The sequence below is a fragment of the Tupaia chinensis genome, unplaced genomic scaffold (genome assembly GCF_000334495.1).
Source record: "Tupaia chinensis unplaced genomic scaffold, TupChi_1.0 Scaffold000627_1, whole genome shotgun sequence".
In the NCBI taxonomy this organism is placed as follows: Eukaryota; Metazoa; Chordata; class Mammalia; order Scandentia; family Tupaiidae; genus Tupaia; species Tupaia belangeri.
In genome coordinates this window covers 7,891,355-7,902,061 of record NW_006160147.1, presented here as the reverse complement: position 1 = coordinate 7,902,061, position 10,707 = coordinate 7,891,355, and positions in this window count along the sequence as shown.

The window sequence follows — 10,707 nt, the reverse complement described above, 5'->3', positions numbered from 1 at the left end:
TGTTCTCAGTGCTGTGTTCCAAATTTGACCTTTGGTGATGGATTGAAAGAAACTTGGGGAGGGAGGGAATGTGGGCACAGTGCCTTCAGGGTAAGATCTGTGGGCTGAGAACAATGGCCCACCTCCATGACTGTGCAGTGCTTTGGAAACGAACAAGGCACAATAGACACTCCAAGTCCAAGGTCTGTTCCTGTACCTCCACTCTACAATGGAGGCGAGTCCACTGCATGAGGTCAGGGAGCAGGCTGTCCCATATGGCCCATCACCATTTCTTTTTATAAATTGTTTTGATCTAAGATGTCAGTGTTTCTCCACCTCCTCCCAGCAGGTGGGAGGAGGCAAGGGAATGGTCTGCCCAGGTTTCCCAAAACCAGGGTGAAAGCAAGCAGCTTAAAGAACTGCACAGAGATGAAGGATTATATTCTTGTGGGAGTGGCAAGGCCAGAGTATTTGGTAACCCTAAAAAATTATTGATTGATCTTGGAGTATAGAGGACTCTAAATCTGGCTATTGAAATGTCTGGGTGCCAGGCTTGCAAGGGGAAGGTAGGTGAGACTCTGTTTTCTCCTGCACTAGGACATGAGAAAGGAGGTTCTGGGAGCAGATGGAGAGGGTAGTTCTGAGGGAAGACCTGATTCCATCTATTTCTACAAACCTATGGAACCCTGAAAGTGTCAGTCTTTGAAGCAAGGCCAGGCCTGCCATTTTAGTTTCTTTAGTTTGCTATAGGTTATGTGCTCTCACTGGAGAGAGACAGAGAGAGAGAGAGAAAGTGAGAAGTCATTCACCCCTCAGGGGCATGGCCATGTAGCAATCCTCGTTCCTTCATTCTCCTCTTGGAATGTTGGGTATGCATGCTCAAGCACCGGGTGTGTTTTTCAAGCTGCTGGGTCCTGGACTCAAAACATGTGGGATTCAACCACCTTAAACTTCGTGCCACCTGCTGGGCCAAACAGGCCTGTCATTTTGAACATTTCTCTGTAGGTAAGGATGGTCTTATCACTTACTGTCACTTAGCCAAGAGTGAGCAGATTTAGAGACCAGGAGAAGCTCAGTATCTAGAGACGAAGGGGACAGGAAATAGCAGGTATGCCCAGCAAATAGTCACCTCCCAAAAGTTCCCACGAGAAGGGAGGATGGCATCGCAACAGATATGCACAGGACAGTAGTGGGCAGTGGTCAGAGACTGTCCTATTGTGTGCCTTTGTCTGAATGGGCCAATTGCTCATCTGGAGCATTTTCTCCTTTGCTTCCAGAAGATTACTAGCTGTGCTTCAAGAACAGCTCACATCAACTCCCCTGTGAAAGCCTCATATCAAAATAATTCACTCTCTATGAGATTTGGCAATCCTTACTCATACTTCCACTGTATTAAACATTTCTGATTGTTAAATTAATCTACATTTTGAGCCCTTAAAATAGATCCTGTTTCTTTAAATACACAGCATATAGCAACTAGTAATTTATTAATTCATTGGATAAGTGTATGTTAAATGTATGTCAGGAAGGCAGCCTGGCAGGGCATACTAGGAGAACTGGTTGTAAGAATGAGGCAGAGACTCCAAGTCATTGTTGAGCACTGAAGCTGAGAAAAGCTGGCTGCTGACTGGGTCTCATGAACATCGAATTAGAGTCTCCTAGGATCCTTAAAGGAAGACAGTCCTGGTGCACAAGCTTGGGGCTGTCCCGAATGTGCTGCTGAAGACACAGTCTTGAAGTAGTCACAGCTGCCCTTGGAAGACTGAGGGTACAATGGGCCAGCAAGTCAGCAAGCCAGACTCCTGCCTATTGCTTTGTCCTCTTTCCTTCAAAAGGGGAACAGAGGTATAAATAACCCAGAGCCGGGCAGTGCTAGCATATAAGGGAATCCTGAGAGCATCCACCTTGTGCTACCATTAGATAAGAGATGCTCTGTGCACAGAACTTGGAAATGGAACTCACAGCAAGACACTGATACAATATCCATGCAGGAAACAGCTGTTCTCTGGTCCACAGAACCTACTGCAAGTCTGTAGATGGATTTTCTCTTCCCACAGAATACGGTGGCTCTGTTTGTCCCTTCAGGGCAAGACTCCTGGGAAAGATTCTGCTTCTAGCACATTGATCTGAGAAGAGTGTATTAGAGCTCAGAATGCAAAACATGTCTGTGAGTGGGGTTTAGTCAACATGAAAGCAGCCAGAAAATGAAGTGGGAAAGTCAAGCAATTGTAAATCTTAGTATAAAGACAGTCAGGACCCAGGGCTTGCTTGAAAATGATCATCTCGTAGAAGAGGTTTTTGTTTTAAATTTGAGTTGTTGGGTGACTTTAGACAAATCTGAGCCTTGGTTTCTTCATCTCTAGGATGGGAAGGCTACTGCAATATTCATGGCATGAGGGAGTTTGTGTGCATGGTGGATGTCTCCAGTGGGATCCACACAACATTCTTTCCCTTTTCTGGGTATACACTCCCACCCTTTTCTACTGGGAATGATCATTTTCCTAATGGGAGCCACACCTTTGTAGAAACTATCCTGATCATAATTGATGGGCCAAGTAGTGATCTCAAGTCAATTCAGTTCAGATTCGTTCCTGAAAGAGCTTATTTCAAACTTGTATTTTAAAAACTTTCTTCCCCCCAGATACCCAGGGCCCTTTGGCTTTTGGAGTTGTGGAAAAAGGGTTGTAGAACTGTAGGTAGTTAAGTCCGGGCATATTTGGATTATACATGTGTATCTTCTCTATTAGAATGTGGATTCTTTGAGAACAGAGATAAACAGTAGCCCTGGGGGTCCTACAGTCACATCAATTCAGCATCTCTAAAACTGCTATTGAATGGGGTGTGGTAAGAGTAACATAGAGAGGGTGAAAGATTAGGGGTGAGGCAGAGCTATAAAATGGATCTCACATCGGGACCAGCAGTTAGCATAATGGCTATGTTGCTGGACTCCCACATAGTCGACCGTGGTTCGCGTCCCGGACCCGGTGGCTTAAAAAAACTCAGGCCAGGTGCGTGTGCGTGCATGCCCAAGATCCCGAGAGGAGACTGGAGGAGAAGGGATTGCGGCATGGCCATCCCCCCTGGGGGGTGATTTCTCGCTTTCTGTCTCTCTGTCTCTCTCTGTCTGTCTGGCGAGCGCACGCGCCCTGTGGCGAAGACCTCTCCAAAAGAAAAAAAAAATGGATCTCACATCCTCTTTCTCTTCTGTTTTTCTACCTGTCTCCTCAGTCGTCCATCGTGGAAGTGTGAGCCCCTTGTGATGCCTCATCCTCCCTTACCCTTCCACATCCAATAACTCTTTGGGTCTTGCTGATTTCATTTCCTGTTTCTTGAATTGGCCCTTTCTTCTCCATCTTTCATGGCTTGACCTCCTCATCTCTGGCCTCATCTCACCAAGGGCCTCTGCATGTCTTACTTCCTCTAGTTTTGTCCATCTCCCATCTCTATTCTTGACTGGCCCTGCTGTGGTGATTGGTCAGTAATGAAATACGAACACGTCACTCTTGCTTCAGATTTTCCCATGGCTTCCAAATGCTCACAGGATCGAATCCAAGCTATATGGCACAGCATAGATCTGACTCAATTCCCTACATGGTCCCTGCTGCTTCATGCTTCATGTACTTTATCATGCCAGTGCCCTCCATCCTGTATTTCTAAACTTTTCAAACCCAGATCAAACCTCACCTTGACAAGTCTTCGCTGGTCTGGACAAGGCATGTGTGTGGAGACGGGGTGGGAAGTCTTATGATACTTCGTCATTCTATTGTGCTCCTTTACCACTCGATTTGTGATTTTCATTGAAAATATCTTCTTTATGAATATCTCATTGGATAAACTTAACATTCTTTAAAGGGTGGGTCCATGTCATATTTATCTTTGTAGCCTTGGTTCTTAGTACATGATTGGAACCAAGGAGATGCTTAAGAAATGCTAAATGCAAGAGAGATTTAGACACATCTGGGTTCATTTGGGAAAGTGGAGAGGTAGACCTACCAGGAGTCTATGTACGTGGAGGTTCAGTAAACTCTGGGAAAGAAAACAACCTCAATATATGTTCACTGCTGGGGTTCAGTTATAACTGGTTACATTGTCAGAAACCAAGGTCATTTGACAGGAACCAAAATACAGAGAGGTCAACGAGCTTGCAAAGAGAAGTCATCCTGAGGCATGAGGATCCTGGGGAAGATACTACCAGCCTAGTGGCTGTTACTTGAAGTCACCTTTATCTCAGTGCTAGTATTTTCCCTCTAGATGAAAATGTTATTCCAACCATAAAACAGAAAGGTTGGCTTCAGCAAACCTTGTGAAGCATTATGACACAAATAGTATGGCCTTGAAATTCCTCTTACAATATTCCATGAGGAAGAAGGAGCTATCCTCACCCCCACTTCACCCATTCCCAGACTGACCTGGTCTAGCAGCTCTCCAGGAAATTGGTGGTGATGTGTGATGGATCAGATCAGTGATGGTCACGAGGGGAGAACTACAGAGCTCAGAAGAAGAGCAGGTGACACCACAGCAGGTTGGCAGAGAACCTGAAACTGTGAAGAGCAGCAACCCCAGGGACACCAGCTCAGCAGAGCCTCAAGGGCACCTGTGCTCTGGAATTGCTCAGGGCAGATGTGAGACACTGGTGAGAATTCTCATGAAAGCTTGGGACAGGGCTGGCTTGGCGTCTCAGTAGCAATGTCCTGCTGAAGAGAAGCTGGACCCATATGGAACATTGTGCATTCAGTTTCTTGGTCACCTATACACACCAGGCACATGTAACCATAATCCTGGTTAGCTGGGAAGGTTGAGGGGATTACAGCATGAGACCTTCTTGAGGGAGCTTTGTGTGTGTGAGTCTCTCTCTCTCTTTCTCTGTCTCTCTGCTTGTCACTCTTAAGAGAAAAAATAAACATAAAAAGTTGGAACAACTTTGTAGAAGGGTTGCATATGATGTGAATTGGAAGGGTGAGGTATAAGAGATAGAGACAACAGGTAATTACTCTTAGTGAGATTGACTATCCATCTTGATAGGCTGAAAAACTAGAGAAATGAAATCTAAAATCTAATTAATTAATGACTTTTTTTTTTTTTTTTTTTTTGGACATTGGTATCCCATCCAACCTGGTATATAGATAGGTTGGTGATTGGAGGGATGCATGCCTTCTTGTTACCAGTTGAATTGTTTCTTGCCCAAATTCCAACAGTAAGGTCCCAATATCTCAGAATGTCACCTTCTTTGGCAATAAGGTCATTGCAGATGTAATTAGTTAAGTACAGATGGGGTCATATGGGGGTAGAGTATATCTCTAATCCAGTAAGACTGATACCCTTAAAATAGGGAAATTTGGGTCAGATGGTTGCATGGTGGTTAAGGTGACTGGATTCCACATAGATGACTACATGATTCAAGTCCTGGACCTGGCAGTATGAGGGGCTTGCTGGGCACGTGTACGTGTGCACAAAATCTCGAGAAGAGAATGGAGAAGGGATTGCAGCATGGCCATACCCCCTAGGGAGTACTTTTTCACTTTCTCTCTTTCTCTCTTCTGGTGAGTGCAAAGGAAATCTGGCCACAGACATACGCATAGGCAGGGAGAACACCATATGATGATGAAGGCCGAGATTGAGGTGATGCATCTACAAACCTGGGAATGGAAAAGATTGCCAGCAAGTCACCAGAAACTAGGGGAGAAACCAGGAGCAGATTCTCCCTCACAGCCACAGAAGGAACCCACCCTGCCAACTCATTCAACTCATTGATCTCAGCCCTCCAGTCTCCAGAACTGTGAGGTGGTAACGTTCTATTGTTTCAGCCTCTGGATTTGGTACTTTGTCATGGTGGCCCTAGCAAATCAATATACTTCTTCAGGGACAGTTAAGAGTGAACTTTGGGGTAGGAAACTTACTGAGCTAAAGATTATGGGGATCAGTCTGCCTCCCCTACACGCTTGCTAGGCTGAGAGCTCTGGGAGATCCTGAGTCTGTCTTCTCAAGTCATGCTTCTGCTGATGGTGTAAAATCCTAAATCCCCATGCTATTCATTCTCAATCTGGAGCCAGAGCCCAGGGGGTGCCCTTCAGGAGCTGAGCATGCAACATGCTTACTTGTCAGAATTAGGCAAGAAGCGAGTTGCTATTGCCTGTCTTCCAAAGTACAATTCCCACTGCTGATCCATCTGACAGGTACTATTGCAAGACAGGAAAGATACATTTTATGTTTTTAACCACCTGGAGACTCAACAGAAAGAATTTTTTCTGTCCTTCTCCATAGGACTGTACCTTTAATGATGCTAAGCATGCCCTGAGTAGACTGAAGACCCTTCCCAACAAGACTTCCATGCAGAAGATCTCATTTGAAACTTCAGTTAAATCCCAGTAGTCTTTCTTAGTTGGATCCTTGGTTGCAGATGTGGATTTGAGCTGTCAGCAAAAATTATAAATGCTGACTGAGTGTGTGTGTATGCATGTGTGTGTGCGTGCGTGTGTGTGTGTGAGAGAGAGATATTGATTGACTATGTATCTTAGATGGCTGTCCAAACAAAATAGCCAAATTCTGAGATTGCCTTGAAAACCATGGTGTTTCAAAATTATTGTCAAGCAGTCTGGACTTTTACTAAGAAAATAGGAAATGAGCGGGTTTGGAAAAGCCAGGGAAGAAATCTGACACTTTGAGGCCAGTAATTGTTTCCCTTTCATGCACTAACAAGGCCCATCTGTACCCTGAGTTTTGGGTTAAACAGATTCCCCCCCAAGCGGTGGCAGTCCCCCAGAGACTTCAGGGAATGACCCTTGAGGGCTGATCTGTAGCTCGCCTTTGTAGCGCTAGACTATCGCCCTCTGCTGGTCATGGTTGGTTCAGCCAGAGGCTCTTTGCAGCTGAACCTTGCTCATTTCTAAATGAGGAAAACCAAATTCATCTAATCCAGAGAGAGCAGGTGGAATTTTTCTCTTGCATCCCTCAATTGTATTTCCCTATCTTCCCTTTCCCAGTTCTGGTGGGGAGAGGGTCTTTGGTAAAACAGAATAAAAGAAAAGAACTTTGATCAGCATACTTACTGAAGTTCTGAGAGGCTATCACTGTCTGTAAGAGCAAGATTTATTTTTTCTGTAGATGCTTCAATCTGCAGAATTCCTTCTTCTGATTAATGCTAAGATTTGAACCCTCCTCCTATGATATTGTGAAGTGGCTCACCAGCACAGAGGGAGAAGTGCTTAGATTACCGGGTGGGAACACTATGGCTTGCACGGTCTCTCCAGATGAAACAGGGCAAGGAGAGGGGAGGGGTGAGGCGGGAGGGAAGTGAGAGTAAGAAGGATCCTGGGCACCCGTTTAGGGAGGATATGTACAAACCGAGAGGCAATTCTTGAGAAAGGTTAAGAAATGTTTTGCCCCATCTTCTTCTTCTTTTTTGGAGAGGTTTTTGCTATAAGGCTCGTGTGCTCGCCAGGAAGACAGAGAGAGACAGAGAGATAGAAAGTGAGAAATCACCCTCCAGGGGGAATGGCCACACTACAATCCAGTCTCCTTCAATCTCCTCTTGGGATCTTGGGCATGCACGCACATGCACCCGGCGTGAGTTTAAGCCACCAGGTCCGGGACTCGAACTGCAGTCGACTACATGGGAGTCCAGTGACATAGCCGTTATGCTAACTGCTGGTCCCTTGCCCCGTCTTCTTGATTTCTGACCGATTACATAGGAAGATTGTGCTTTTGGAGGGGGGAGGGTGTATGTACAAGGCATGCCCCGAATGGCCCTCCAGACACTGAGGGGCATCAGTGAAGGAGCATCACTTAAAGACACTCCATTGGAACTGGATTCCATTATAACAGGTTTGCCTGGAATCAACTCCTTTGAACGAGTAGAGATACTTGTGAAGGGATGCTCTCTCTGCACAGTCGATCAGGTTTAGAATATCTAGGTTTGGACTCCTCGTGTAACCCGCCAGAACTAGCCTGGGTGGGAGAGAGCTGGTGCTGACTGCTGTGTGGACTGTGCACGCCGCTGGGAAGGTTGTGTGACCTAAAGCTGATCCCCCACAGCAGGCCCGGAATGTGGATGCTGACTGCAGCAACGCGACCAATCAGGACAGTACCAGTTTCAATAATAGCCAATGGAATTGCTGCTAAAGTTGACCAATCAGAGCTGCACAAGTTTCCATCCTTCGCTTGCTTGTGCAATAAATGGAAGACAAGCTCCAAAGTATTTCCCTATAAAAGCCGACTTCTAAGCATGTTCAGGGTGACAGCCTTTTGAGCGTACCTAGTTATCTCCCTGGTGGCGCCGCTCATAGTAAAGCCTTCCTCCTGGACAAACCTGGTGGATCAGGGTTTGGCTTTTCTGGTGGGGAGCAGCCTTCCTTTTCCTTACCTACTTTGGTGTGGTGACATTAGCCTACGCAGCAATCAGGCCTTCTCACTACAGTCTCCCCAGTCTGTCATCAGAGATAAAATTAACTGGACAGCGATGCCAGAACAGTGGTTAAGAATATGAACTCTAGTGTCAGGCTGACTAGATTACAATCCCAGCTCTGTCTCTTCTGCTCAGTGACTTGGACAAGCTACATAATTGCACTTTCGATTTCCTCGTTTATAAAATGGGGATGTAAAAGGGAATGTAAACTTTACCATGTAAAGTTCTTGTGGAGGTTACATGAGTTAATACACCAAAACCAGTGCCTGGATCATAGCAAACTCTTGATAGTTGTCATCATTCTATGGCCACCTTAAAGAAGTCAAAAATGTGTTCCCACTCACCACCGTCACATTCTGATGTGACTGTGCATGCTCTTGAGAGTGAAAAGAGAGCTGATTGGGTGGCATGGAGGACAGTGCAGCATCCAGTTCCACATCCAGTCCGTCACTTCCAGGGACCCTGGCACATGGGCAGGGCTGTGTGAACAGGCCTGGCCATCGCAACGTGAATGACTATAATTTGTGTCACACTTCTGGGATGAGATCGTGAAAAACCAGTTGTCATTATCATGGAAGCTGCAGCTCCAAGGCAGTGGGGGGGGGAGGGGAGGCATCCTTTGGCCCGGTTTTGACTGTGTGGAGCAAGTTGTACTGCCTCTTACTCCCAATGGAGCAGAAACGAACAATAAGCTTTTGTGGTGCAAGTCCATGAGGTTCTGGGGTTGTTACCGTCGCACAGTCAAGCTCAATGGTTCTGTCTGGGCCTAGGTAAGGACCTGGAAAGGGTTTAAAATGGAAACTCTTGGCCTCCATCCCACCCATCTTTTTTTTTTTTTTTTTTGAGAGATTTTCACTGTAGGGCATGTGCGCTCGCCAGACAGACAGAGAGAGACATAGAGACAGAAAGCGAGAAATCACCCCCCAGGGGGGATGGTCACGCCGCAATCCCTTCTCCTCCATTCTCCTCTTGGGATCTTGGGCACGCACGCACACGTGCCCGGCGTGAGTTCTAAGCCACCGGGTCCGGGACACGAACCGCGGTCGACCACGTGGGAGTCCAGCGACATAGCCATTACGCTAACTGCTGGTTCCCCCCACCCATCTTGAATTAGAGAGTAAGGGTGGGACCCACAATCTGGGCAGGGTATGTTAACAGCATCCCCAGGTGATTCCCAGGCTCAAATTTGCTAACTGTTCTGATTGATCCTTAATGAAGCCGGTGCCTAAGGCCCAACAGGAGATCCCAATTTCTCAGCTTCCAGTCATACTAGGACTACCTGGTTTATTTCACTCTATCTCATGGTTTGCTTCAGCTTTTCTTTACCCAAGGGGAGAAAACAAAACCAAACCTGGTGATTCCGTTTTTTTTTTTTTTGGAGAGGTTTTCGCTATAGGGCGTGTGCGCACGCCAGACAGACAGAGACATAGAGACAGGAAGCGAGAAATCACCCCCCAGAGGGGATGGTCACCCCGCAATCCCTTCTCCTCCATTCTCTTCTCGGGATCTTGGGCACGCACGCACACGCGCCCGGCGTGAGTTTTAAGCCACCGGGTGCAGGATGCGTACCGCGGTTGACTGCGTGGGAGTCCAGCGACATAGCCATTACACTAACTGCTGGTTCCTGGTGATCCCTTTTTCACTGGAGAGGAAAGTGAGGCTCTAAGTGGAGGTATTTACTCGTAGCGTGGACACAGCCTTGCACTGCAGACACCTCTAGTGCTGCACTTCACAGGAGCAGGTTTTGCAGTGACAGATTATGGAAAACACAGACAGACACATCGCTTAATTGTCTGAGATTGGCTTGGTTTTGGTCTGGTGTTGACTGCTGTGACTGGGGAAATGGGGCGCGGCGGAGATTGGGGGTGTGCCACCTGAACTAGGTGGTGCGGAGGGGAGGTGGGCACAGCAAACTGTAGATCTGGGAGGGACAAAGCAAGGGACTGAATTGGAACAAGCTGATCCAGCCCTGTTGTGCCTTTTGCAGGGCAGAGCTCTTCCAAAGAAGTGAGAGCCTGTGGTCAGCAGAGGGCAGTGTTGTCTTAACAAATAGTTTAATAACGATTGATGTAGGGAGGATGGCCGGCTTGCTGAGCTTTGAAAATACTGGTGGAATTGACCCGGGACTGGATGGTCTGGTCCTTTAGAACAAAAACAGCAAACAAACAAACAAAAAATAAAACTCCTATATGCCTACCATCTAACTGGATCTTTCATGTATAATTCTTTCAATTTTCTGTCTAAAAGAATTTCACAAAATGTTGGGAGAGAAAAGGATGGAGCCCTAAGCTGGGCTGACCTCAGCCCTCCTGCCAGGGGTAGCTCAC